At 47.8% G+C, this 27,306-nt stretch overlaps 5 non-coding genes and 24 pseudogenes across 5 annotated transcripts; all 29 read right to left on the bottom strand.

Annotated features, from left to right (window-relative positions):
* Nucleotides 1–450: 450 nt before the first annotated feature.
* Nucleotides 451–571, bottom strand: LOC144890113 (5S ribosomal RNA; annotated as a pseudogene).
* A 726-nt stretch (nucleotides 572–1,297) lies between these two features.
* LOC144890038 (5S ribosomal RNA) lies at nucleotides 1,298–1,416 on the bottom strand. Its single transcript, XR_013622233.1, has one exon. It is a non-coding gene; the product is annotated as a 5S ribosomal RNA (ribosomal RNA).
* A 1,655-nt stretch (nucleotides 1,417–3,071) lies between these two features.
* Nucleotides 3,072–3,190, bottom strand: LOC144890063 (5S ribosomal RNA). The gene has a single exon (XR_013622263.1). It is a non-coding gene; the product is annotated as a 5S ribosomal RNA (ribosomal RNA).
* Nucleotides 3,191–3,920: 730 nt separating this feature from the next.
* On the bottom strand, nucleotides 3,921–4,039 carry LOC144889935 (5S ribosomal RNA). The gene has a single exon (XR_013622151.1). It is a non-coding gene; the product is annotated as a 5S ribosomal RNA (ribosomal RNA).
* Nucleotides 4,040–4,902: 863 nt separating this feature from the next.
* Nucleotides 4,903–5,021, bottom strand: LOC144890170 (5S ribosomal RNA; annotated as a pseudogene).
* Nucleotides 5,022–5,751: 730 nt separating this feature from the next.
* Nucleotides 5,752–5,870, bottom strand: LOC144890076 (5S ribosomal RNA). Its single transcript, XR_013622276.1, has one exon. It is a non-coding gene; the product is annotated as a 5S ribosomal RNA (ribosomal RNA).
* A 718-nt stretch (nucleotides 5,871–6,588) lies between these two features.
* Nucleotides 6,589–6,708, bottom strand: LOC144890220 (5S ribosomal RNA; annotated as a pseudogene).
* A 730-nt stretch (nucleotides 6,709–7,438) lies between these two features.
* On the bottom strand, nucleotides 7,439–7,559 carry LOC144890112 (5S ribosomal RNA; annotated as a pseudogene).
* Nucleotides 7,560–8,276: 717 nt separating this feature from the next.
* LOC144890168 (5S ribosomal RNA) lies at nucleotides 8,277–8,396 on the bottom strand (annotated as a pseudogene).
* Nucleotides 8,397–9,126: 730 nt separating this feature from the next.
* LOC144890004 (5S ribosomal RNA) lies at nucleotides 9,127–9,245 on the bottom strand. The gene has a single exon (XR_013622198.1). It is a non-coding gene; the product is annotated as a 5S ribosomal RNA (ribosomal RNA).
* A 718-nt stretch (nucleotides 9,246–9,963) lies between these two features.
* On the bottom strand, nucleotides 9,964–10,082 carry LOC144890137 (5S ribosomal RNA; annotated as a pseudogene).
* A 730-nt stretch (nucleotides 10,083–10,812) lies between these two features.
* Nucleotides 10,813–10,933, bottom strand: LOC144890111 (5S ribosomal RNA; annotated as a pseudogene).
* A 718-nt stretch (nucleotides 10,934–11,651) lies between these two features.
* On the bottom strand, nucleotides 11,652–11,798 carry LOC144890343 (5S ribosomal RNA; annotated as a pseudogene).
* Nucleotides 11,799–12,515: 717 nt separating this feature from the next.
* Nucleotides 12,516–12,635, bottom strand: LOC144890167 (5S ribosomal RNA; annotated as a pseudogene).
* Nucleotides 12,636–13,364: 729 nt separating this feature from the next.
* Nucleotides 13,365–13,491, bottom strand: LOC144890276 (5S ribosomal RNA; annotated as a pseudogene).
* A 727-nt stretch (nucleotides 13,492–14,218) lies between these two features.
* Nucleotides 14,219–14,337, bottom strand: LOC144890252 (5S ribosomal RNA; annotated as a pseudogene).
* A 728-nt stretch (nucleotides 14,338–15,065) lies between these two features.
* LOC144890117 (5S ribosomal RNA) lies at nucleotides 15,066–15,192 on the bottom strand (annotated as a pseudogene).
* A 727-nt stretch (nucleotides 15,193–15,919) lies between these two features.
* On the bottom strand, nucleotides 15,920–16,038 carry LOC144890153 (5S ribosomal RNA; annotated as a pseudogene).
* A 734-nt stretch (nucleotides 16,039–16,772) lies between these two features.
* LOC144890151 (5S ribosomal RNA) lies at nucleotides 16,773–16,891 on the bottom strand (annotated as a pseudogene).
* A 730-nt stretch (nucleotides 16,892–17,621) lies between these two features.
* On the bottom strand, nucleotides 17,622–17,748 carry LOC144890235 (5S ribosomal RNA; annotated as a pseudogene).
* A 718-nt stretch (nucleotides 17,749–18,466) lies between these two features.
* Nucleotides 18,467–18,585, bottom strand: LOC144890178 (5S ribosomal RNA; annotated as a pseudogene).
* Nucleotides 18,586–19,315: 730 nt separating this feature from the next.
* LOC144890193 (5S ribosomal RNA) lies at nucleotides 19,316–19,434 on the bottom strand (annotated as a pseudogene).
* A 718-nt stretch (nucleotides 19,435–20,152) lies between these two features.
* Nucleotides 20,153–20,271, bottom strand: LOC144890177 (5S ribosomal RNA; annotated as a pseudogene).
* Nucleotides 20,272–21,001: 730 nt separating this feature from the next.
* LOC144890320 (5S ribosomal RNA) lies at nucleotides 21,002–21,121 on the bottom strand (annotated as a pseudogene).
* Nucleotides 21,122–21,851: 730 nt separating this feature from the next.
* LOC144890171 (5S ribosomal RNA) lies at nucleotides 21,852–21,970 on the bottom strand (annotated as a pseudogene).
* A 1,649-nt stretch (nucleotides 21,971–23,619) lies between these two features.
* On the bottom strand, nucleotides 23,620–23,739 carry LOC144890313 (5S ribosomal RNA; annotated as a pseudogene).
* Nucleotides 23,740–24,457: 718 nt separating this feature from the next.
* On the bottom strand, nucleotides 24,458–24,578 carry LOC144890329 (5S ribosomal RNA; annotated as a pseudogene).
* Nucleotides 24,579–25,305: 727 nt separating this feature from the next.
* LOC144890280 (5S ribosomal RNA) lies at nucleotides 25,306–25,425 on the bottom strand (annotated as a pseudogene).
* A 1,654-nt stretch (nucleotides 25,426–27,079) lies between these two features.
* Nucleotides 27,080–27,199, bottom strand: LOC144890228 (5S ribosomal RNA; annotated as a pseudogene).
* Nucleotides 27,200–27,306: the final 107 nt, after the last annotated feature.

The raw sequence follows: 27,306 nt of genomic DNA, 5'->3' as shown, positions 1-27,306 counted from the left end.
ACCATTGGGAGATTGGTTCAAAAACGATACAGAGCAGGAAATCTCAAAAGGTTGTCGACGGATTTGGAGGAAACTTGGTGGACTGTTTGGGTGTCTTACAAGGATGATTCGATTCGATTTTGTTGAAGATCTGAATGTGGATTCGACATGAGAATTCTTTATTTTAGTAGTAGGAGTGGCAGTAGTCGTGGGAGTCGTCGTCGAGAAGGAGTGGCACTGGAAGGCCAGTCGAACTCACAGTAGCGGCACTGGTAGTCGTAGGCAAGCAGTAGTATACAAATACTGGTGGGGTGAGTACCCGTGGTAGTAAGTAGACGTGGTTAGCTGGTAGTAGCGGCAGTTGTAGTCGAAGACTAGCAGTGGCGCGGCAAAAACTAAATTACCATCAAGCGCATCAGTCAGCGCAAATTGCAGACACTCGAAACAAGACCACACCCGACAGCAGAAAAAAGCCTACAACACCCGGTGTTCCCAGGCAGTCTCCCATCCAGGTACTAACCGGGCCCGAACCTGCTTAGCTTCCGAGAAATCAGACGAGATCGGGCGTATTCAGGGTGGTATGATCGTAGGCAACAACAGAGTCTCTTTGGATGTTTATAAAGGATCGATAATGTTTCTCAAGTGAGAGCCCCGTTCCCGCCGCCACCCAAGGTGCATGGAGGTGATGTTTTCACACCTGTCTGTCTGTTTGCTTGTCTGTCCGTTTTTGAACAAGATATCACAAAATTGCAGACGGATTCGGGCAAAATTTTGCAGCAGTGTGGCATCTGTGACAAGGAAGAAATGTTTCCATTTTGGTGAAGATCCGGATTCAGATCCGGCTCCGAGAAATATTTTGACTGATTCTTCACCATTGGGAGATTGGTTCAAAAACGATACACAGCAGGAAATCTCAAAAGGTTGTCGACGGATTTGGAAGAAACGAGGTGGACTGTTTGGGGGTATTACATGGATGATTCGATTCGATTTTGGTGAAGATCTGAATGTGGATTCGACATGAGAATACTTTATTTTAGTAGTAGGAGTGGCAGTAGTCGTGGGAGTCGTCGTCGAGAAGGAGTGGCACTGGAAGGCCAGTCGAACTCACAGTAGCGGCAATGGTAGTCGTAGGCAAGTAGTAGTATACAAATACTGGTGGGGTGAGTACCCGTGGTAGTAAGTAGACGTGGTTAGCTGGTAGTAGCGGCAGTTGTAGTCGAAGATAGCAGTGGCGCGGCAAAAACTAAATTTCCATCAAGCGCATCAGTCAGCGCAAATTGCAGACACTCGAAACAAGACCACACCCGACAGCAAAAAAAGCTTACAACACCCGGTGTTCCCAGGCAGTCTCCCATCCAGGTACTAACCGGGCCCGAACCTGCTTCGCTTCCGAGATCAGACGAGATCGGGCGTATTCAGGGTGGTATGATCGTAGGCAACAACAGATTCTCTTTGGATGTTCATAAAGGATCGATTTATAATGTTCCTCAAGTGAGAGCCTCGTTCCCTCCACCACCCAAGGTGCATGGAGGTGATGTTTTCACACCTGTCTGTCCGTTTTTGAACAAGACATCTCACAAAATTGCCGACGGATTCGGGCGAAATTTGGCAGCAATGTGGCATCTGTGTCAAGGAAGAAATGTTTCCATTTTGGTGAAGATCCGGATTCGGATCCGGCTCCGAGAAATATTTTGACTGATTCTTCACCATTGGGAGATTGTTTCAAAAACGACACACAGCAGGAAATCTCAAAAGGTTGTCGACGGATTTGGACGAAACTTGGTGGACTGTTTGGGGGTATTACACGGATGATTCGATTCGATATTGGTGAAGATCTAAATGTGGATTCGACATGAGAATTCTTTATTTTTGTAGTAGGAGCGGCAGTAGTCGTGGGAGTCGTCGTCGAGAAGGATTGGCACTGGAAGGCCAGTCGTACTCACAGTAACGGCACTGGTAGTCGTAGGCAAGCAGTAGTATACAAATACTGGTGGGGTGAGTACCCGTGGTAGTAAGTAGACGTGGTAGGCTGGTAGTAGCGGCAGTTGTCGTCGAAGACTAGCAGTGGCGCGGCAAAAAGTAAATTACCATCAAGCGCATCAGTCAGCGCAAATTGCAGACACTCAAAACAAGACCACACCCGACAGCAGAAAAAAGCCGACAACACCCGGTATTCCCAGGCAGTCGCCCATCCAGGTACGATCCGGGCCCGAACCTGCTTAGCTTCCGAGATCAGGCGAGATCGATCCGGGCCCGAACCTGCTTAGCTTCCGAGATCAAACGAGATCGATCCGGGCCCGAACCTGCTTAGCTTCCGAGATTAGACGAGATCGGGCGTATTCAGGGTGGTATGATCGTAGGCAACAACAGAGTCTCTTTGGATGTTTATAAAGGATCGATAATGTTTCTCAAGTGAGAGTCTCGTTCCCTCCGCCACCCAACGTGCATGGAGGTGATGTTTTCACACCTGTCTGTCTGTTTGCTTGTCTGTCCGTTTTTGAACAAGATATCTCACAAAATTGCAGACGGATTCGGGCAAAATTTTGCAGCAGTATGGCATCTGTGACAAGGAAGAAATGTTTCCATTTTGGTAAAGATCTGGATTCGGATCCGGCTCCGAGAAATATTTTGACTGATTCTTCACCATTGGGAGATTGGTTCAAAAACGACACACAGCAGGAAATCTCAAAAGGTTGTCGACGGATTTGGACGAAACTTGGTGGACTGCTTGGGGGTATTACACGGATGATTCGATTCGATATTGGTGAAGATCTAAATGTGGATTCGACATGAGAATTCATTATTTTTGTAGTAGGAGCGGCAGTAGTCGTGGGAGTCGTCGTCGAGAAGGATTGGCACTGGAAGGCCAGTCGTACTCACAGTAACGGCACTGGTAGTCGTAGGCAAGCAGTAGTATACAAATACTGGTGGGGTGAGTACCCGTGGTAGTAAGTAGACGTGGTACGCTGGTAGTAGCGGCAGTTGTCGTCGAAGACTAGCAGTGGCGCGGCAAAAAGTAAATTACCATCAAGCGCATCAGTCAGCGCAAATTGCAGACACTCAAAACAAGACCACACCCGACAGCAGAAAAAAGCCGACAACACCCGGTATTCCCAGGCAGTCGCCCATCCAGGTACGATCCGGGCCCGAACCTGCTTAGCTTCCGAGATCAGACGAGATCGGGCGTATTCAGGGTGGTATGATCGTAGGCAACAACAGAGTCTCTTTGGATGTTTATAAAGGATCGATAATGTTTCTCAAGTGAGAGCCCCGTTCCCGCCGTCACCCAAGGTGCATGGAGGTGATGTTTTCACACCTGTCTGTCTGTTTGCTTGTCTGTCCGTTTTTGAACAAGATATCTCACAAAATTGCAGACGGATTCCGGCAAAATTTGGCAGCAGTGTGGCATCTGTGACAAGGAAGAAATGTTTCCATTTTGGTGAAGATCCGGATTCGGATCCGGCTCCGAGAAATATTTTGACTCATTCTTCACCATTGGGAGATTGGTTCAAAAACGATACAGAGCAGGAAATCTCAAAAGGTTGTCGACGGATTTGGAGGAAACTTGGTGGACTGTTTGGGTGTCTTACAAGGATGATTCGATTCGATTTTGTTGAAGATCTGAATGTGGATTCGACATGAGAATTCTTTATTTTAGTAGTAGGAGTGGCAGTAGTCGTGGGAGTCGTCGTCGAGAAGGAGTGGCACTGGAAGGCCAGTCGAACTCACAGTAGCGGCACTGGTAGTCGTAGGCAAGCAGTAGTATACAAATACTGGTGGGGTGAGTACCCGTGGTAGTAAGTAGACGTGGTTAGCTGGTAGTAGCGGCAGTTGTAGTCGAAGACTAGCAGTGGCGCGGCAAAAACTAAATTACCATCAAGCGCATCAGTCAGCGCAAATTGCAGACACTCGAAACAAGACCACACCCGACAGCAGAAAAAAGCCTACAACACCCGGTGTTCCCAGGCAGTCTCCCATCCAGGTACTAACCGGGCCCGAACCTGCTTAGCTTCCGAGATCAGACGAGATCGGGCGTATTCAGGGTGGTATGATCGTAGGCAACAACAGATTCTCTTTGGATGTTCATAAAGGATCGATTTATAATGTTTCTCAAGTGAGAGCCTCGTTCCCTCCACCACCCAAGGTGCATGGAGGTTTCCGAGATCAGACGAGATCGGGCGTATTCAGGGTGGTATGATCGTAGGCAACAACAGATTCTCTTTGGATGTTCATAAAGGATCGATTTATAATGTTTCTCAAGTGAGAGCCTCGTTCCCTCCACCACCCAAGGTGCATGGAGGTGATGTTTTCACACCTGTCTGTTCGTTTTTGAACAAGACATCTCACAAAATTGCCGACGGATTCGGGCGAAATTTGGCAGCAATGTGGCATCTGTGAGAAGGAAGAAATGTTTCCATTTTGGTGAGGATCCGGATTCGGATCCGGCTCCGAGAAATATTTTGACTGATTCTTCACCATTGGGAGATTGGTTCAAAAGCGACACACAGCAGGAAATCTCAAAAGGTTGTCGACGGATTTGGACGAAACTTGGTGGACTGTTTGGGGGTATTACACGGATGATTCGTTTCGATTTTGGTGAATATCTAAATGTGGATTCGACATGAGAATTCTTTATTTTTGTAGTAGGAGCGGCAGTAGTCGTGGGAGTCGTCATCGAGAAGGATTGGCACTGGAAGGCCAGTCGTACTCACAGTAACGGCACTGGTAGTCGTAGGCAAGCAGTAGTATACAAATACTGGTGGGGTGAGTACCCGTGGTAGTAAGTAGACGTGGTAGGCTGGTAGTAGCGGCAGTTGTCGTCGAAGACCAGCAGTGGCGCGGCAAAAAGTAAATTACCATCAAGCGCATCAGTCAGCGCAAATTGCAGACACTCAAAACAAGACCACACCCGACAGCAGAAAAAGCCTACAACACCCGGTATTCCCAGGCAGTCGCCCATCCAGGTACTTTCCGGGCCCGAACCTGAATAGCTTCCGAGATCAGACGAGATCGGGCGTATTCAGAGTGGTATGATCGTAGGCAACAACAGAGTCTCTTTGGATGTTTATTAAGGATCGATAATGTTTCTCAAGTGAGAGTCTCGTTCCCTCCGCCACCCAAGGTGCATGGAGGTGATGTTTTCACACCTGTCTGTCTGTTTGCTTGTCTGTCCGTTTTTGAACAAGATATCTCACAAAATTGCAGACGGATTCGGGCAAAATTTGGCAGCAGTGTGGCATCTGTGACAAGGAAGAAATGTTTCCATTTTGGTGAAGATCCGGATTCGGATCCGGCTCCGAGAAATATTTTGACTGATTCTTCACCATTGGGAGATTGGTTCAAAAACGATACAGAGCAGGAAATCTCAAAAGGTTGTCGACGGATTTGGAGGAAACTTGGTGGACTGTTTGGGTGTCTTACAAGGATGATTCGATTCGATTTTGTTGAAGATCTGAATGTGGATTCGACATGAGAATTCTTTATTTTTGTAGTAGGAGTGGCAGTAGTCGTGGGAGTCGTCGTCGAGAAGGAGTGGTACTGGAAGGCCAGTCGAACTCACAGTAGCGGAACTGGTAGTCGTAAGCAAGCAGTAGTATACAAATACTGGTGGGGTGAGTACCCGTGGTAGTGAGTAGACGCGGTTAGCTGGTAGTAGCGGCAGTTGTAGTCGAAGACTAGCAGTGGCGCGGCAAAAACTAAATTACCATCAAGCGCATCAGTCAGCGCAAATTGCAGACACTCGAAACAAGACCACACCCAACAGCAGAAAAAAGCCTCCAACACCCGGTGTTCCCAGGCAGTTTCCCATCCAGGTACTAACCGGGCCCGAACCTGCTTAGCTTCCGAGATCAGACGAGATCGGGCGTATTCAGGGTGGTATGATCGTAGGCAACAACAGATTCTCTTTGGATGTTCATAAAGGATCGATTTATAATGTTTCTCAAGTGAGAGCCTCGTTCCCTCCACCACCCAAGGTGCATGGAGGTGATGTTTTCACACCTGTCTGTTCGTTTTTGAACAAGACATCTCACAAAATTGCCGACGGTTTCGGGCGAAATTTGGCAGCAATGTGGCATCTGTGACAAGGCAGAAATGTTTCCATTTTGGTGAAGATCCGGATTCGGATCCGGCTCCGAGAAATATTTTGACTGATTCTTCACCATTGGGAGATTGGTTCAAAAACGACACACAGCAGGAAATCTCAAAAGGTTGTCGACGGATTTGGACGAAACTTGGTGGACTGTTTGGGGGTATTACACGGATGATTCGATTCGATATTGGTGAAGATCTAAATGTGGATTCGACATGAGAATTCTTTATTTTTGTAGTAGGCGCGGCAGTAGTCGTGGGAGTCGTCGTCGAGAAGGATTGGCACTGGAAGGCCAGTCGTACTCACAGTAACGGCACTGGTAGTCGTAGGCAAGCAGTAGTATACAAATACTGGTGGGGTGAGTACCCGTGGTAGTAAGTAGACGTGGTACGCTGGTAGTAGCGGCAGTTGTCGTCGAAGACTAGCAGTGGCGCGGCAAAAAGTAAATTACCATCAAGCGCATCAGTCAGCGCAAATTGCAGACACTCAAAACAAGACCACACCCGACAGCAGAAAAAAGCCGACAACACCCGGTATTCCCAGGCAGTCGCCCATCCAGGTTACGATCCAGGCCCGAACCTGCTTAGCTTCCGAGATCAGACGAGATCGGGCGTATTCAGGGTGGTATGATCGTAGGCAACAACAGAGTCTCTTTGGATGTTTATAAAGGATCGATAATGTTTCTCAAGTGAGAGCCCCGTTCCCGCCGCCACCCAAGGTGCATGGAGGTGATGTTTTCACACCTGTCTGTCTGTTTGCTTGTCTGTCCGTTTTTGAACAAGATATCTCACAAAATTGCAGACGGATTCGGGCAAAATTTGGCAGCAGTGTGGCATCTGTGACAAGGAAGAAATGTTTCCATTTTGGTGAAGATCCGGATTCGGATCCGGCTCCGAGAAATATTTTGACTGATTCTTCACCATTGGGAGATTGGTTCAAAAACGATACAGAGCAGGAAATCTCAAAAGGTTGTCGACGGATTTGGAGGAAACTTGGTGGACTGTTTGGGTGTCTTACAAGGATGATTCGATTCGATTTTGTTGAAGATCTGAATGTGGATTCGACATGAGAATTCTTTATTTTAGTAGTAGGAGTGGCAGTAGTCGTGGGAGTCGTCGTCGAGAAGGAGTGGCACTGGAAGGCCAGTCGAACTCACAGTAGCGGCACTGGTAGTCGTAGGCAAGCAGTAGTATACAAATACTGGTGGGGTGAGTACCCGTGGTAGTAAGTAGACGTGGTTAGCTGGTAGTAGCGGCAGTTGTAGTCGAAGACTAGCAGTGGCGCGGCAAAAACTAAATTACCATCAAGCGCATCAGTCAGCGCAAATTGCAGACACTCGAAACAAGACCACACCCGACAGCAGAAAAAAGCCTACAACACCCGGTGTTCCCAGGCAGTCTCCCATCCAGGTACTAACCGGGCCCGAACCTGCTTAGCTTCCGAGAAATCAGACGAGATCGGGCGTATTCAGGGTGGTATGATCGTAGGCAACAACAGATTCTCTTTGGATGTTCATAAAGGATCGATTTATAATGTTTCTCAAGTGAGAGCCTCGTTCCCTCCACCACCCAAGGTGCATGGAGGTGATGTTTTCACACCTGTCTGTTCGTTTTTGAACAAGACATCTCACAAAATTGCCGACGGTTTCGGGCGAAATTTGGCAGCAGTGTGGCATCTGTGACAAGGAAGAAATGATTCCATTTTGGTGAAGATCCGGATTCGGATCCGGCTCCGAGAAATATTTTGACTGATTCTTCACCATTGGGAGATTGGTTCAAAAACGATACAGAGCAGGAAATCTCAAAAGGTTGTCGACGGATTTGGAGGAAACTTGGTGGACTGTTTGGGTGTCTTACAAGGATGATTCGATTCGATTTTGTTGAAGATCTGAATGTGGATTCGACATGAGAATTCTTTATTTTAGTAGTAGGAGTGGCAGTAGTCGTGGGAGTCGTCGTCGAGAAGGATTGGCACTGGAAGGCCAGTCGTACTCACAGAAACGGCACTGGTAGTCGTAGGCAAGCAGTAGTATACAAATACTGGTGGGGTAAGTACCCGTGGTAGTAAGTAGACGTGGTAGGCTGGTAGTAGCGGCAGTTGTCGTCGAAGACGAGCAGTGGCGCGGCAAAAAGTAAATTACCATCAAGCGCACCAGTCAGAGCAAATTACAGACACTCAAAACAAGACCACACCCGACAGCAGAAAAAGCCGACAACACCCGGTAATTCCCAGGCAGTCGCCCATCCAGGTACTATCTGGGCCCGAACCTGCTTAGCTTCCGAGATCAGACGAGATCGGGCGTATTCAGGGTGGTATGATCGTAGGCAACAACAAATTCTCTTTGGATGTTTATAAAGGATCGATAATGTTTCTCAAGTGAGAGTCTCGTTCCCTCCGCCACCCAAGGTGCATGGAGGTGATGTTTTCACACCTGTCTGTCTGTTTGCTTGTCTGTCCGTTTTTGAACAAGATATCTCACAAAATTGCAGACGGATTCGGGCAAAATTTGGCAGCAGTGTGGCATCTGTGACAAGGAAGAAATGTTTCCATTTTGGTGAAGATCCGGATTCGGATCCGGCTCCGAGAAATATTTTGACTGATTCTTCACCATTGGGAGATTGGTTCAAAAACGATACAGAGCAGGAAATCTCAAAAGGTTGTCGACGGATTTGGAGGAAACTTGGTGGACTGTTTGGGTGTCTTACAAGGATGATTCGATTCGATTTTGTTGAAGATCTGAATGTGGATTCGACATGAGAATTCTTTATTTTTGTAGTAGGAGTGGCAGTAGTCGTGGGAGTCGTCGTCGAGAAGGAGTGGTACTGGAAGGCCAGTCGAACTCACAGTAGCGGAACTGGTAGTCGTAAGCAAGCAGTAGTATACAAATACTGGTGGGGTGAGTACCCGTGGTAGTGAGTAGACGCGGTTAGCTGGTAGTAGCGGCAGTTGTAGTCGAAGACTAGCAGTGGCGCGGCAAAAACTAAATTACCATCAAGCGCATCAGTCAGCGCAAATTGCAGACACTCGAAACAAGACCACACCCAACAGCAGAAAAAAGCCTACAACACCCGGTGTTCCCAGGCAGTTTCCCATCCAGGTACTAACCGGGCCCGAACCTGCTTAGCTTCCGAGATCAGACGAGATCGGGCGTATTCAGGGTGGTATGATCGTAGGCAACAACAGATTCTCTTTGGATGTTCATAAAGGATCGATTTATAATGTTTCTCAAGTGAGAGCCTCGTTCCCTCCACCACCCAAGGTGCATGGAGGTGATGTTTTCACACCTGTCTGTTCGTTTTTGAACAAGACATCTCACAAAATTGCCGACGGTTTCGGGCGAAATTTGGCAGCAATGTGGCATCTGTGACAAGGCAGAAATGTTTCCATTTTGGTGAAGATCCGGATTCGGATCCGGCTCCGAGAAATATTTTGACTGATTCTTCACCATTGGGAGATTGGTTCAAAAACGACACACAGCAGGAAATCTCAAAAGGTTGTCGACGGATTTGGACGAAACTTGGTGGACTGTTTGGGGGTATTACACGGATGATTCGATTCGATATTGGTGAAGATCTAAATGTGGATTCGACATGAGAATTCTTTATTTTTGTAGTAGGCGCGGCAGTAGTCGTGGGAGTCGTCGTCGAGAAGGATTGGCACTGGAAGGCCAGTCGTACTCACAGTAACGGCACTGGTAGTCGTAGGCAAGCAGTAGTATACAAATACTGGTGGGGTGAGTACCCGTGGTAGTAAGTAGACGTGGTACGCTGGTAGTAGCGGCAGTTGTCGTCGAAGACTAGCAGTGGCGCGGCAAAAAGTAAATTACCATCAAGCGCATCAGTCAGCGCAAATTGCAGACACTCAAAACAAGACCACACCCGACAGCAGAAAAAAGCCGACAACACCCGGTATTCCCAGGCAGTCGCCCATCCAGGTACGATCCGGGCCCGAACCTGCTTAGCTTCCGAAATCAGACGAGATCGGGCGTATTCAGGGTGGTATGATCGTAGGCAACAACAGAGTCTCTTTGGATGTTTATAAAGGATCGATAATGTTTCTCAAGTGAGAGCCCCGTTCCCGCCGCCACCCAAGGTGCATGGAGGTGATGTTTTCACACCTGTCTGTCTGTTTGCTTGTCTGTCCGTTTTTGAACAAGATATCTCACAAAATTGCAGACGGATTCGGGCAAAATTTGGCAGCAGTGTGGCATCTGTGACAAGGAAGAAATGTTTCCATTTTGGTGAAGATCCGGATTCGGATCCGGCTCCGAGAAATATTTTGACTGATTCTTCACCATTGGGAGATTGGTTCAAAAACGATACAGAGCAGGAAATCTCAAAAGGTTGTCGACGGATTTGGAGGAAACTTGGTGGACTGTTTGGGTGTCTTACAAGGATGATTCGATTCGATTTTGTTGAAGATCTGAATGTGGATTCGACATGAGAATTCTTTATTTTAGTAGTAGGAGTGGCAGTAGTCGTGGGAGTCGTCGTCGAGAAGGAGTGGCACTGGAAGGCCAGTCGAACTCACAGTAGCGGCACTGGTAGTCGTAGGCAAGCAGTAGTATACAAATACTGGTGGGGTGAGTACCCGTGGTAGTAAGTAGACGTGGTTAGCTGGTAGTAGCGGCAGTTGTAGTCGAAGACTAGCAGTGGCGCGGCAAAAACTAAATTACCATCAAGCGCATCAGTCAGCGCAAATTGCAGACACTCGAAACAAGACCACACCCGACAGCAGAAAAAAGCCTACAACACCCGGTGTTCCCAGGCAGTCTCCCATCCAGGTACTAACCGGGCCCGAACCTGCTTAGCTTCCGAGAAATCAGACGAGATCGGGCGTATTCAGGGTGGTATGATCGTAGGCAACAACAGATTCTCTTTGGATGTTCATAAAGGATCGATTTATAATGTTTCTCAAGTGAGAGCCTCGTTCCCTCCACCACCCAAGGTGCATGGAGGTGATGTTTTCACACCTGTCTGTTCGTTTTTGAACAAGACATCTCACAAAATTGCCGACGGTTTCGGGCGAAATTTGGCAGCAGTGTGGCATCTGTGACAAGGAAGAAATGATTCCATTTTGGTGAAGATCCGGATTCGGATCCGGCTCCGAGAAATATTTTGACTGATTCTTCACCATTGGGAGATTGGTTCAAAAACGATACAGAGCAGGAAATCTCAAAAGGTTGTCGACGGATTTGGAGGAAACTTGGTGGACTATTTGGATGTCTTACAAGGATGATTCGATTCGATTTTGTTGAAGATCTGAATGTGGATTCGACATGAGAATTCTTTATTTTAGTAGTAGGAGTGGCAGTAGTCGTGGGAGTCGTCGTCGAGAAGGAGTGGCACTGGAAGGCCAGTCGAACTCACAGTAGCGGCACTGGTAGTCGTAGGCAAGCAGTAGTATACAAATACTGGTCGGGTGAGTACCCGTGGTAGTAAGTAGACGTGGTTAGCTGGTAGTAGCGGCAGTTGTAGTCGAAGACTAGCAGTGGCGCGGCAAAAACTAAATTACCATCAAGCGCATCAGTCAGCGCAAATTGCAGACACTCGAAACAAGACCACACCCGACAGCAGAAAAAAGCCTACAACACCCGGTGTTCCCAGGCAGTCTCCCATGCAGGTACTAACCGGGCCCGAACCTGCTTAGCACTAACCGGGCCCGAACCTGCTTAGCTTCCGAGATTCAAGACGAGATCGGGCGTATTCGGGGTGGTATGATCGTAGGCAACAACAGATTCTCTTTGGATGTTCATAAAGGATCGATTTATAATGTTTCTCAAGCGAGAGCCTCGTTCCCTCCACCACCCAAGGTGCATGGAGGTGATGTTTTCACACCTGTCTGTCCGTTTTTGAACAAGACATCTCACAAAATTGCCGACGGTTTCGGGCGAAATTTGGCAGCAGTGTGGCATCTGTGACAAGGAAGAAATGTTTCCATTTTGGTGAAGATCCGGATTCGGATCCGGCTCCGAGAAATATTTTGACTGATTCTTCACCATTGGGAGATTGGTTCAAAAACGACACACAGCAGGAAATCTCAAAAGGTTGTCGACGGATTTGGACGAAACTTGGTGGACTGTTTGGGGGTATTACACGGATGATTCAATTCGATATTGGTGAAGATCTAAATGTGGATTCGACATGAGAATTCTTTATTTTTGTAGTAGGAGCGGCAGTAGTCGTGGGAGTCGTCGTCGAGAAGGATTGGCACTGGAAGGCCAGTCGTACTCACAGAAACGGCACTGGTAGTCGTAGGCAAGCAGTAGTATACAAATACTGGTGGGGTAAGTACCCGTGGTAGTAAGTAGACGTGGTAGGCTGGTAGTAGCGGCAGTTGTCGTCGAAGACGAGCAGTGGCGCGGCAAAAAGTAAATTACCATCAAGCGCACCAGTCAGAGCAAATTACAGACACTCAAAACAAGACCACACCCGACAGCAGAAAAAGCCGACAACACCCGGTAATTCCCAGGCAGTCGCCCATCCAGGTACTATCTGGGCCCGAACCTGCTTAGCTTCCGAGATCAGACGAGATCGGGCGTATTCAGGGTGGTATGATCGTAGGCAACAACAAATTCTCTTTGGATGTTTATAAAGGATCGATAATGTTTCTCAAGTGAGAGTCTCGTTCCCTCCGCCATCCAAGGTGCATGGAGGTGATGTTTTCACACCTGTCTGTCTGTTTGCTTGTCTGTCCGTTTTTGAACAAGATATCTCACAAAATTGAAGACGGATTCGGGCAAAATTTGGCAGCAGTGTGGCATCTGTGACAAGGAAGAAATGTTTCCATTTTGGTGAAGATCCGGATTCGGATCCGGCTCCGAGAAATATTTGACTGATTCTTCACCATTGGGAGATTTGTTCAAAAACGATACACAGCAGGAAATCTCAAAAGGTTGTCGACGGATTTGGAGGAAACTTGGTGGACTGTTTGGGGGTATTACATGGATGATTCGATTCGATTTTGTTGAAGATCTGAATGTGGATTCGACATGAGAATTCTTTATTTTAGTAGTAGGAGTGGCAGTGGTCGTGGGAGTCGTCGTCGAGAAGGATTGGCACTGGAAGGCCAGTCGTACTCACAGTAACGGCACTGGTAGTCGTAGGCAAGCAGTAGTATACAAATACTGGTGGCGTGAGTACCCGTGGTAGTAAGTAGACGTGGTAGGCTGGTAGTAGCGGCAGTTGTCGTCGAAGACTAGCAGTGGCGCGGCAAAAAGTAAATAACCATCAAGCGCATCAGTCAGCGCAAATTGCAGACACTCAAAACAAGACCACACCCGACAGCAGAAAAAAGCCTACAACACCCGGTGTTCCCAGGAAGTCTCCCATCCAGGTACGATCCGGGCACGAACCTGCTTAGCTTCCGAGATCAGACGATCAGACGAGATCGGGCGTATTCAGGGTGGTATGATCGTAGGCAACAACAGAGCCTCTTTGGATGTTTATAAAGGATCGTTAATGTTTCTCAAGTGAGAGCCCCGTTCCCGCCGCCACCCAAGGTGCATGGAGGTAATGTTTTCACACCTGTCTGTCTGTTTGCTTGTCTGTCCGTTTTTTAACAAGATATCACAAAATTGCAGACGGATTCGGGCATAATTTGGCAGCAGTGTGGCATCTGTGACAAGGAAGAAATGTTTCCATTTTGGTGAAGATCCGGATTCGGATCCGGCTCCGAGAAATATTTTGACTGATTCTTCACCATTGGAGATTGGTTCAAAAACGATACACAGCAGGAAATCTCAAAAGGTTGTCGACGGATTTGGACGAAACTTGGTGGACTGTTTGGGGGTATTACACGGATGATTCGATTCGATATGGGTGAAGATCTAAATGTGGATTCGACATGAGAATTCTTTATTTTTGTAGTAGGAGCGGCAGTAGTCGTGGGAGTCGTCGTCGAGAAGGATTGGCACTGGAAGGCCAGTCGTACTCACAGTAACGGCACTGGTAGTCGTAGGCAAGCAGTAGTATACAAATACTGGTGGGGTGCGTACCCGTGGTAGTAAGTAGACGTGGTAGGCTGTTAGTAGCGGCAGTTGTCGTCGAAGACTAGCAGTGGCGCGGCAAAAAGTAAATTACCATCAAGCGCATCAGTCAGCGCAAATTGCAGACACTCAAAACAAGACCACACCCGACAGCAGAAAAAAGCTGACAACACCCGGTATTCCCAGACAATCGCCCATCCAGGTACGATCCGGGCCCGAACCTGGTTAGCTTCCGAGATCAGACGAGATCGGGTGTATTCAGGGTGGTATGATCGTAGGCAACAACAGAATCTCTTTGGATGTTTATAAAGGATCGATAATGTTTCTCAAGTGAGAGCCCCGTTCCGGCCGCCACCCAAGGTGCATGGAGGTGATGTTTTCACACCTCTCTGTCTGTTTGGTTGTCTGTCCGTTTTTGAACAAGATATCACAAAATTGCAGACGGATTCGGGCAAAATTTGGCAGCAGTGTGGCATCTGTGACAAGGAAGAAATGTTTCCATTTTGGTGAAGATCCGGATTCGGATCCGGCTCCGAGAAATATTTTGACTGATTCTTCACCATTGGGAGATTGGTTCAAAAACGATACACAGCAGGAAATCTCAAAAGGTTGTCGACGGATTTGGAAGAAACGAGGTGGACTGTTTGGGGATATTACATGGATGATTCGATTCGATTTTGGTGAAGATCTGAATGTGGATTCGACATGAGAATACTTTATTTTAGGAGTAGGAGTGGCAGTAGTCGTGGGAGTCGTCGTCGAGAAGGAGTGGCACTGGAAGGCCAGTCGAACTCACAGTAGCGGCAATGGTAGTCGTAGGCAAGTAGTAGTATACAAATACTGGTGGGGTGAGTACCCGTGGTAGTAAGTAGACGTGGTTAGCTGGTAGTAGCGGCAGTTGTAGTCGAAGACTAGCAGTGGCGCGGCAAAAACTAAATTTCCATCAAGCGCATCAGTCAGCGCAAATTGCAGACACTCGAAACAAGACCACACCCGACAGCAGAAAAAAGCCTACAACACCCGGTGTTCCCAGGCAGTCTCCCATCCAGGTACTAACCGGGCCCGAACCTGCTTAGCTTCCGAGATCAGACGATCAGACGAGATCGGGCGTATTCAGGGTGGTATGATCGTAGGCAACAACAGAGCCTCTTTGGATGTTTATAAAGGATCGATAATGTTTCTCAAGTGAGAGCCCCGTTCCCGCCGCCACCCAAGGTGCATGGAGGTAATGTTTTCACACCTGTCTGTCTGTTTGCTTGTCTGTCCGTTTTTGAACAAGATATCACAAAATTGCAGACGGATTCGGGCATAATTTGGCAGCAGTGTGGCATCTGTGACAAGGAAGAAATGTTTCCATTTTGGTGAAGATCCGGATTCGGATCCGGCTCCGAGAAATATTTTGACTGATTCTTCACCATTGGAGATTGGTTCAAAAACGATACACAGCAGGAAATCTCAAAAGGTTGTCGACGGATTTGGACGAAACGAGGTGGACTGTTTGGGGGTATTACATGGATGATTCGATTCGATTTTGGTGAAGATCTGAATGTGGATTCGACATGAGAATTCTTTATTTTAGTAGTAGGAGTGGCAGTAGTCGTGAGAGTCGTCGTCGAGAAGGAGTGGCACTGGAAGGCCAGTCGAACTCTCAGTAGCGGCACTGGTAGTCGTACGCAAGTAGTAGTATACAAATACTGGTGGGGTGAGTACCCGTGGTAGTAAGTAGACGTGGTTAGCTGGTAGTAGCGGCAGTTGTAGTCGAAGACTAGCAGTGGCGCGGCAAAAACTAAATTTCCATCAAGCGCATCAGTCAGCGCAAATTGCAGACACTCAAAACAAGACCACACCCGACAGCAGAAAAAAGCCGACAACACCCGGTATTCCCAGGCAGTCTCCCATCCAGGTACTATCCGGGCCCGAACCTGAGTAGCTTCCGAGATCAGACGAGATCGGGCGTATTCAGGGTGGTATGATCGTAGGCAACAACAGAGTCTCTTTGGATGTTTGTTAAGGATCGATTTATAATGTTTCTCAAGTGAGAGCCCCGTTCCCGCCGCCACCCAAGGTGCATGGAGGTGATGTTTTCACACCTGTCTGTCTGTTTGCTTGTCTGTCCGTTTTTGAACAAGATATCTCACAAAATTGCAGACGGATTCGGGCAAAATTTGGCAGCAGTGTGGCATCTGTGACAAGGAAGAAATGTTTCCATTTTGGTGAAGATCCGGATTCGGATCCGACTCCGAGAAATATTTTGACTGATTCTTCACCATTGGGAGATTGGTTCAAAAACGATACACAGCAGGAAATCTCAAAAGGTTGTCGACGGATTTGGACGAAACGAGGTGGACTGTTTGGGGGTATTACATGGATGATTCGATTCGATTTTGGTGAAGATCTGAATGTGGATTCGACATGAGAATTCTTTATTTTAGTAGTAGGAGTGGCAGTAGTCGTGGGAGTCGTCGTCGAGAAGGAGTGGCACTGGAAGGCCAGTCGAACTCACAGTAGCGGCACTGGTAGTCGTAGGCAAGTAGTAGTATACAAATACTGGTGGGGTGAGTACCCGTGGTAGTAAGTAGACGTGGTTAGCTGGTAGTAGCGGCAGTTGTAGTCGAAGACTAGCAGTGGCGCGGCAAAAACTAAATTTCCATCAAGCGCATCAGTCAGCGCAAATTGCAGACACTCAAAACAAGACCACACCCGACAGCAGAAAAAAGCCGACAACACCCGGTATTCCCAGGCAGTCTCCCATCCAGGTACTATCCGGGCCCGAACCTGAGTAGCTTCCGAGATCAGACGAGATCGGGCGTATTCAGGGTGGTATGATCGTAGGCAACAACAGAGTCTCTTTGGATGTTTATAAAGGATCGATAATGTTTCTCAAGTGAGAGTCTCGTTCCCTCCGCCACCCAAGGTGCATGGAGGTGATGTATTCACACCTGTCTGTCTGTTTGCTTGTCTGTCCGTTTTTGAACAAGATATCTCACAAAATTGCAGACGGATTCGGGCAAAATAAGGCAGCAGTGTGGCATCTGTGACAAGGAAGAAATGTTTCCATTTTGGTGAAGATCCGGATTCGGATCCGGCTCCGAGAAATATTTTGACTGATTCTTCACCATTGGGAGATTGGTTCAAAAACGATACAGAGCAGGAAATCTCAAAAGGTTGTCGACGGATTTGGAGGAAACTTGGTGGACTGTTTGGGTGTCTTCCAAGGATGATTCGATTCGATTTTGTTGAAGATCTGAATGTGGATTCGACATGAGAATTCTTTATTTTAGTAGTAGGAGTGGCAGTAGTCGTGGGAGTCGTCGTCGAGAAGGAGTGGCACTGGAAGGCCAGTCGAACTCACAGTAGCGGCACTGGTAGTCGTAGGCAAGCAGTAGTATACAAATACTGGTGGGGTGAGTACCCGTGGTAGTAAGTAGACGTGGTTAGCTGGTAGTAGCGGCAGTTGTAGTCGAAGACTAGCAGTGGCGCGGCAAAAACTAAATTACCATCAAGCGCATCAGTCAGCGCAAATTGCAGACACTCAAAACAAGACCACACCCGACAGCAGAAAAAAGCCGACAACACCCGGTATTCCCAGGCAGTCGCCCATCCAGGTACGATCCGGGCCCGAACCTGCGAACCTGCTTAGCTTCCGAGATCAGACGAGATCGGGCGTATTCAGGGTGGTATGATCGTAGGCAACAACAGAGTCTCTTTGGATGTTCATAAAGGATCGATTTATAATGTTTCTCAAGTGAGAGCCTCGTTCCCTACACCACCCAAGGTGCATGGAGGTGATGTTTTCACACCTGTCTGTTCGTTTTTGAACAAGACATCTCACAAAATTGCCGACGGTTTCGGGCGAAATTTGGCAGCAATGTGGCATCTGTGACAAGGCAGAAATGTTTCCATTTTGGTGAAGATCCGGATTCGGATCCGGCTTCGAGAAATATTTTGACTGATTCTTCACCATTGGGAGATTGGTTCAAAAACGACACACAGCAGGAAATCTCAAAAGGTTGTCGACGGATTTGGACGAAACTTGGTGGACTGTTTGGGGGTATTACACGGATGATTCAATTCGATATTGGTGAAGATCTAAATGTGGATTCGACATGAGAATTCTTTATTTTTGTAGTAGGAGCGGCAGTCGTCGTGGGAGTCGTCGTCGAGAAGGATTGGCACTGGAAGGCCAGTCGTACTCACAGTAACGGCACTGGTAGTCGTAGGCAAGCAGTAGTATACAAATACTGGTGGGGTGAGTACCCGTGGTAGTAAGTAGACGTGGTAGGCTGGTAGTAGCGGCAGTTGTCGTCGAAGACTAGCAGTGGCGTGGCAAAAAGTAAATTACCATCAAGCGCATCAGTCAGCGCAAATTGCAGACACTCAAAACAAGACCACACCCGACAGCAGAAAAAAGCCGACAACACCCGGTATTCCCAGGCAGTCGCCCATCCAGGTACTATCCGGGCCCGAACCTGAGTAGCTTCCGAGATCAGACGAGATCGGGCGTATTCAGGGTGGTATGATCGTAGGCAACAACAGAGTCTCTTTGGATGTTTGTTAAGGATCGATAATGTTTCTCAAGTGAGAGCCCCGTTCCCGCCGCCACCCAAGGTGCATGGAGGTGATGTTTTCACACCTGTCTGTCTGTTTGCTTGTCTGTCCGTTTTTGAACAAGATATCTCACAAAATTGCAGACGGATTCGGGCAAAATTTGGCAGCAGTGTGGCATCTGTGACAAGGAAGAAATGTTTCCAATTTGGTGAAGATCCGGATTCGGATCCGGCTCCGAGAAATATTTTGACTGATTCTTCACCATTGGGAGATTGGTTCAAAAACGATACACAGCAGGAAATCTCAAAAGGTTGTCGACGGATTTGGAGGAAACTTGGTGGACTGTTTGGGTGTCTTACAAGGATGATTCGATTCGATTTTGTTGAAGATCTGAATGTGGATTCGACATGAGAATTCTTTATTTTAGTAGTAGGAGTGGCAGTAGTCGTGGGAGTCGTCGTCGAGAAGGAGTGGCACTGGAAGGCCAGTCGAACTCACAGTAGCGGCACTGGTAGTCGTAGGCAAGCAGTAGTATACAAATACTGGTGGGGTGAGTACCCGTGGTAGTAAGTAGACGTGGTTAGCTGGTAGTAGCGGCAGTTGTAGTCGAAGACTAGCAGTGGCGCGGCAAAAACTAAATTACCATCAAGCGCATCAGTCAGCGCAAATTGCAGACACTCAAAACAAGACCACACCCGACAGCAGAAAAAAGCCGACAACACCCGGTATTCCCAGGCAGTCGCCCATCCAGGTACGATCCGGGCCCGAACCTGCTTAGGTTCCGAGATCAGACGAGATCGGGCGTATTCAGGGTGGTATGATCGTAGGCAACAACCGAGTCTTTTTGGATGTTCATAAAGGATCGATTTATAATGTTTCTCAAGTGAGAGCCTCGTTCCCTACACCACCCAAGGTGCATGGAGGTGATGTTTTCACACCTGTCTGTTCGTTTTTGAACAAGACATCTCACAAAATTGCCGACGGTTTCGGGCGAAATTTGGCAGCAATGTGGCATCTGTGACAAGGCAGAAATGTTTCCATTTTGGTGAAGATCCGGATTCGGATCCGGCTTCGAGAAATATTTTGACTGATTCTTCACCATTGGGAGATTGGTTCAAAAACGACACACAGCAGGAAATCTCAAAAGGTTGTCGACGGATTTGGACGAAACTTGGTGGACTGTTTGGGGGTATTACACGGATGATTCAATTCGATATTGGTGAAGATCTAAATGTGGATTCGACATGAGAATTCTTTATTTTTGTCGTAGGAGCGGCAGTCGTCGTGGGAGTCGTCGTCGAGAAGGATTGGCACTGGAAGGCCAGTCGTACTCACAGTAACGGCACTGGTAGTCGTAGGCAAGCAGTAGTATACAAATACTGGTGGGGTGAGTACCCGTGGTAGTAAGTAGACGTGGTAGGCTGGTAGTAGCGGCAGTTGTCGTCGAAGACTAGCAGTGGCGTGGCAAAAAGTAAATTACCATCAAGCGCATCAGTCAGCGCAAATTGCAGACACTCAAAACAAGACCACACCCGACAGCAGAAAAAAGCCGACAACACCCGGTATTCCCAGGCAGTCGCCCATCCAGGTACTATCCGGGCCCGAACCTGAGTAGCTTCCGAGATCAGACGAGATCGGGCGTATTCAGGGTGGTATGATCGTAGGCAACAACAGAGTCTCTTTGGATGTTTGTTAAGGATCGATAATGTTTCTCAAGTGAGAGCCCCGTTCCCGCCGCCACCCAAGGTGCATGGAGGTGATGTTTTCACACCTGTCTGTCTGTTTGCTTGTCTGTCCGTTTTTGAACAAGATATCTCACAAAATTGCAGACGGATTCGGGCAAAATTTGGCAGCAGTGTGGCATCTGTGACAAGGAAGAAATGTTTCCATTTTGGTGAAGATCCGGATTCGGATCCGGCTCCGAGAAATATTTTGACTGATTCTTCACCATTGGGAGATTGGTTCAAAAACGATACACAGCAGGAAATCTCAAAAGGTTGTCGACGGATTTGGACGAAACGAGGTGGACTGTTTGGGGGTATTACATGGATGATTCGATTCGATTTTGGTGAAGATCTGAATGTGGATTCGACATGAGAATTCTTTATTTTAGTAGTAGGAGTGGCAGTAGTCGTGGGAGTCGTCGTCGAGAAGGAGTGGCACTGGAAGGCCAGTCGAACTCACAGTAGCGGCACTGGTAGTCGTAGGCAAGTAGTAGTATACAAATACTGGTGGGGTGAGTACCCGTGGTAGTAAGTAGACGTGGTTAGCTGGTAGTAGCGGCAGTTGTAGTCGAAGACGAGCAGTGGCGCGGCAAAAACTAAATTTCCATCAAGCGCATCAGTCAGCGCAAATTGCAGACACTCAAAACAAGACCACACCCGACAGCAGAAAAAAGCCGACAACACCCGGTATTCCCAGGCAGTCTCCCATCCAGGTACTATCCGGGCCCGAACCTGAGTAGCTTTCCAAGATCAGACGAGATCGGGCGTATTCAGGGTGGTATGATCGTAGGCAACAACAGAGTCTCTTTGGATGTTTATAAAGGATCGATAATGTTTCTCAAGTGAGAGTCTCGTTCCCTCCGCCACCCAAGGTGCATGGAGGTGATGTATTCACACCTGTCTGTCTGTTTGCTTGTCTGTCCGTTTTTGAACAAGATATCTCACAAAATTGCAGACGGATTCGGGCAAAATAAGGCAGCAGTGTGGCATCTGTGACAAGGAAGAAATGTTTCCATTTTGGTGAAGATCCGGATTCGGATCCGGCTCCGAGAAATATTTTGACTGATTCTTCACCATTGGGAGATTGGTTCAAAAACGACACACAGCAGGAAATCTCAAAAGGTTGTCGACGGATTTGGACGAAACTTGGTGGACTGTTTGGGGGTATTACACGGATGATTCGATTCGATATTGGTGAAGATCTAAATGTGGATTCGACATGAGAATTCTTTATTTTTGTAGTAGGAGCGGCAGTAGTCGTGGGAGTCGTCGTCGAGAAGGATTGGCACTGGAAGGCCAGTCGTACTCACAGTAACGGCACTGATAGTCGTAGGCAAGCAGTAGTATACAAATACTGGTGGTGTGAGTACCCGTGGTAGTAAGTAGACGTGGTAGGCTGGTAGTAGCGGCAGTTGTCGTCGAAGACTAGCAGTGGCGCGGCAAAAAGTAAATTACCATCAAGCGCATCAGTCAGCGCAAATTGCAGACACTCAAAACAAGACCACACCCGACAGCAGAAAAAAGCCGACAATACCCGGTATTCCCAGGCAGTCGCCCATCCAGGTACGATCCGGGCCCGAACCTGCTTAGCTTCCGAGATTAGACGAGATCGGGCGTATTCAGGGTGGTATGATCGTAGGCAACAACAGAGTCTCTTTGGATGTTTATAAAGGATCGATAATATTTCTCAAGTGAGAGTCTCGTTCCCTCCGCCCCCCAAGGTGCATGGAGGTGATGTTTTCACACCTGTCTGTCCGTTTTTGAACAAGACATCTCACAAAATTGCCGACGGATTCGGGCGAAATTTGGCAGCAATGTGGCATCTGTGTCAAGGAAGAAATGTTTCCATTTGGGTGAAGATCCGGATTCGGATCCGGCTCCGAGAAATATTTTGACTGATTCTTCACCATTGGGAGATTGGTTCAAAAACGACACACAGCAGGAAATCTCAAAAGGTTGTCGACGTATTTGGACGAATCTTGGTGGACTGTTTGGGGGTATTACACGGATGATTCGATTCGATATTGGTGAAGATCTAAATGTGGATTCGACATGAGAATTCTTTATTTTTGTAGTAGGAGCGGCAGTAGTCGTGGGAGTCGTCGTCGAGAAGGATTGGCACTGGAAGGCCAGTCGTACTCACAGTAACGGCACTGGTAGTCGTAGGCAAGCAGTAGTATACAAATACTGGTGGGGTGAGTACCCGTGGTAGTAAGTAGACGTGGTAGGCTGGTAGTAGCGGCAGTTGTCGTCGAAGACTAGCAGTGGCGCGGCAAAAAGTAAATTACCATCAAGCGCATCAGTCAGCGCAAATTGCAGACACTCAAAACAAGACCACACCCGACGGCAGAAAAAGCCTACAACACCCGGTATTCCCAGACAGTCGCCAATCCAGGTACTATCCGGGCCCGAACCTGCTTAGCTTCCGAGATCAGACGAGATCGATCCGGGCCCGAACCTGCTTAGTTTCCGAGATCAGACGAGATCGATCCGGGCCCGAACCTGCTTAGCTTCCGAGATTAGACGAGATCGGGCGTATTCAGGGTGGTATGATCGTAGGCAACAACAGAGTCTCTTTGGATGTTTATAAAGGATCGATAATATTTCTCAAGTGAGAGTCTCGTTCCCTCCGCCCCCCAACGTGCATGGAGGTGATGTTTTCACACCTGTCTGTCTGTTTGCTTGTCTGTCCGTTTTTGAACAAGATATCTCACAAAATTGCAGACGGATTCGGGCACAATTTTGCAGCAGTATGGCATCTGTGACAAGGAAGAAATGTTTCCATTTTGGTGAAGATCCGGATTCGGATCCGGCTCCGAGAAATATTTTGACTGATTTTTCACCATTGGGAGATTGGTTCAAAAACGATACAGAGCAGGAAATCTCAAAAGGTTGTCGACGGATTTGGAGGACACTTTGTGGACTGTTTGGGTGTCTTACAAGGATGATTCGATTCGATTTTGTTGAAGATCTGAATGTGGATTCGACATGAGAATTCTTTATTTTAGTAGTAGGAGTGGCAGTAGTCGTGGGAGTCGTCGTCGAGAAGGAGTGGCACTGGAAGGCCAGTCGAACTCACAGTGGCGGCACTGGTAGTCGTAGGCAAGTAGTAGTATACAAATACTGGTGGGGTGAGTACCCGTGGTAGTAAGTAGACGTGGTTAGCTGGTAGTAGCGGCAGTTGTAGTCGAAGACTAGCAGTGGCGCGGCAAAAACTAAATTTCCATCAAGCGCATCAGTCAGCGCAAATTGCAGACACTCGAAACAAGACCACACCCGACAGCAAAAAAAGCTTACAACACCCGGTGTTCCCAGGCAGTCTCCCATCCAGGTACTAACCGGGCCCGAACCTGCCTTAGCTTAAGAGATCAGACGAGATCGGGCGTATTCAGGGTGGTATGATCGTAGGCAACAACAGATTCTCTTTGGATGTTCATAAAGGATCGATTTATGATGTTCCTCAAGTGAGATCCTCGTTCCCTCCACCACCCAAGGTGCATGGAGGTGATGTTTTCACACCTGTCTGTCCGTTTTTGAACAAGACATCTCACAAAATTGCCGACGGATTCGGGCGAAATTTGGCAGCAATGTGGCATCTGTGTCAAGGAAGAAATGTTTCCATTTGGGTGAAGATCCGGATTCGGATCCGGCTCCGAGAAATATTTTGACTGATTCTTCACCATTGGGAGATTGGTTCAAAAACGACACACAGCAGGAAATCTCAAAAGGTTGTCGACGGATTTGGACGAAACTTGGTGGACTGTTTGGGGGTATTACACGGATGATTCGATTCGATATTGGTGAAGATCTAAATGTGGATTCGACATGAGAATTCTTTATTTTTGTAGTAGGAGCGGCAGTAGTCGTGGGAGTCGTCGTCGAGAAGGATTGGCACTGGAAGGCCAGTCGTACTCACAGTAACGGCACTGGTAGTCGTAGGCAAGCAGTAGTATACAAATACTGGTGGGGTGAGTACCCGTGGTAGTAAGTAGACGTGGTAGGCTGGTAGTAGCGGCAGTTGTCGTCGAAGACTAGCAGTGGCGCGGCAAAAAGTAAATTACCATCAAGCGCATCAGTCAGCGCAAATTGCAGACACTCAAAACAAGACCACACCCGACAGCAGAAAAAAGCCGACAACACCCGGTATTCCCAGGCAGTCGCCCATCCAGGTACGATCCGGGCCCGAACCTGGTTAGCTTCTCGAGAATCAGACGAGATCGGGTGTATTCAGGGTGGTATGATCGTAGGCAACAACAGAGTCTCTTTGGATGTTTATAAAGGATCGATAATGTTTCTCAAGTGAGAGCCCCGTCCCCGCCGCCACCCAAGGTGCATGGAGGTGATGTTTTCACACCTGTCTGTCTGTTTGCTTGTCTGTCCGTTTTTGAACAAGATATCACAAAATTGCAGACGGATTCGGGCAAAATTTGGCAGCAGTGTGGCATCTGTGACAAGGAAGAAATGTTTCCATTTTGGTGAAGATCCGGATTCAGATCCGGCTCCGAGAAATATTTTGACTGATTCTTCACCATTGGGAGATTGGTTCAAAAACGATACACAGCAGGAAATCTCAAAAGGTTGTCGACGGATTTGGAAGAAATGAGGTGGACTGTTTGGGGGTATTACATGGATGATTCGATTCGATTTTGGTGAAGATCTGAATGTGGATTCGACATGAGAATACTTTATTTTAGTAGTAGGAGTGGCAGTAGTCGTGGGAGTCGTCGTCGAGAAGGAGTGGCACTGGAAGGCCAGTCGAACTCACAGTAGCGGCAATGGTAGTCGTAGGCAAGTAGTAGTATACAAATACTGGTGGGGTGAGTACCCGTGGTAGTAAGTAGACGTGGTTAGCTGGTAGTAGCTGCAGTTGTAGTCGAAGACTAGCAGTGGCGCGGAAAAAACTAAATTTCCATCAAGCGCATCAGTCAGCGCAAATTGCAGACACTCGAAACAAGACCACACCCGACAGCAAAAAAAGCTTACAACACCCGGTGTTCCCAGGCAGTCTCCCATCCAGATACTAACCGGGCCCGAACCTGGATTCGCTTCCGAGATCAGACGAGATCGGGCGTATTCAGGGTGGTATGATCGTAGGCAACAACAGATTCTCTTTGGATGTTCATAAAGGATCGATTTATAATGTTCCTCAAGTGAGAGCCTCGTTCCCTCCACCACCCAAGGTGCATGGAGGTGATGTTTTCACACCTGTCTGTCCGTTTTTGAACAAGACATCTCACAAAATTGCCGACGGATTCGGGCGAAATTTGGCAGCAATGTGGCATCTGAGTCAAGGAAGAAATGTTTCCATTTTGGTGAAGATCCGGATTCGGATCCGGCTCCGAGAAATATTTTGACTGATTCTTCACCATTGGGAGATTGGTTCAAAAACGACACACAGCAGGAAATCTCAAAAGGTTGTCGACGGATTTGGACGAAACTTGGTGGACTGTTTGGGGGTATTACACGGATGATTCGATTCGATATTGGTGAAGATCTAAATGTGGATTCGACATGAGAATTCTTTATTTTTGTAGTAGGAGCGGCAGTAGTCGTGGGAGTCGTCGTCGAGAAGGATTGGCACAGGAAGGCCAGTCGTACTCACAGTAACGGCACTGGTAGTCGTAGGCAAGCAGTAGTATACAAATACTGGTGGGGTGAGTACCCGTGGTAGTAAGTAGACGTGGTAGGCTGGTAGTAGCGGCAGTTGTCGTCGAAGACTAGCAGTGGCGCGGCAAAAAGTAAATTACCATCAAGCGCATCATTCAGCGCAAATTGCAGACACTCAAAACAAGACCACACCCGACAGCAGAAAAAAGCCGACAACACCCGGTATTCCCAGGCAGTCGCCCATCCAGGTACGATCCGGGCCCGAACCTGCTTAGCTTCCGAGATCAGGCGAGATCGATCCGGGCCCGAACCTGCTTAGCTTCCGAGATCAAACGAGATCGATCCGGGCCCGAACCTGCTTAGCTTCCGAGATTAGACGAGATCGGGCGTATTCAGGGTGGTATGATCGTAGGCAACAACAGAGTCTCTTTGGATGTTTATAAAGGATCGATAATGTTTCTCAAGTGAGAGTCTCGTTCCCTCCGCCCCCCAAGGTGCATGGAGGTGATGTTTTCACACCTGTCTGTCTGCTTGCTTGTCTGTCCGTTTTTGAACAAGATATCTCACAAAATTGCAGACGGATTCGGGCAAAATTTGGCAGCAGTATGGCATCTGTGACAAGGAAGAAATGTTTCCATTTTGGTGAAGATCCGGATTCGGATCCGGCTCCGAGAAATATTTTGACTGATTCTTCACCATTGGGAGATTGGTTCAAAAACGATACAGATCAGGAAATCTCAAAAGGTTGTCGACGGATTTGGAGGAAACTTTGTGGACTGTTTGGGTGTCTTACAAGGATGATTCGATTCGATTTTGTTGAAGATCTGAATGTGGATTCGACATGAGAATTCTTTATTTTAGTAGTAGGAGTGGCAGTAGTCGTGGGAGTCGTCGTCGAGAAGGAGTGGCACTGGAAGGCCAGTCGAACTCACAGTGGCGGCACTGGTAGTCGTAGGCAAGTAGTAGTGTACAAATACTGGTGGGGTGAGTACCCGTGGTAGTAAGTAGACGTGGTTAGCTGGTAGTAGCGGCAGTTGTAGTCGAAGACTAGCAGTGGCGCGGCAAAAACTAAATTTCCATCAAGCGCATCAGTCAGCGCAAATTGCAGACACTCGAAACAAGACCACACCCGACAGCAAAAAAAGCTTACAACACCCGGTGTTCCCAGGCAGTCTCCCATCCAGGTACTAACCGTGCCCGAACCTGCTTAGACTTCCGAGATCAGACGAGATCGGGCGTATTCAGGGTGGTATGATCGTAGGCAACAACAGATTCTCTTTGGATGTTCATAAAGGATCGATTTATAATGTTTCTCAAGTGAGAGCCTCGTTCCCTCCACCACCCAAGGTGCATGGAGGTGATGTTTTCAC

Source organism: Myxine glutinosa, chromosome 1 (assembly GCF_964187855.1).
Source record: "Myxine glutinosa chromosome 1, kmMyxGlut1.1, whole genome shotgun sequence".
Classification (NCBI taxonomy): domain Eukaryota; kingdom Metazoa; phylum Chordata; class Myxini; order Myxiniformes; family Myxinidae; genus Myxine; species Myxine glutinosa.
This window is presented reverse-complemented; position numbering and strand designations above follow the sequence as displayed.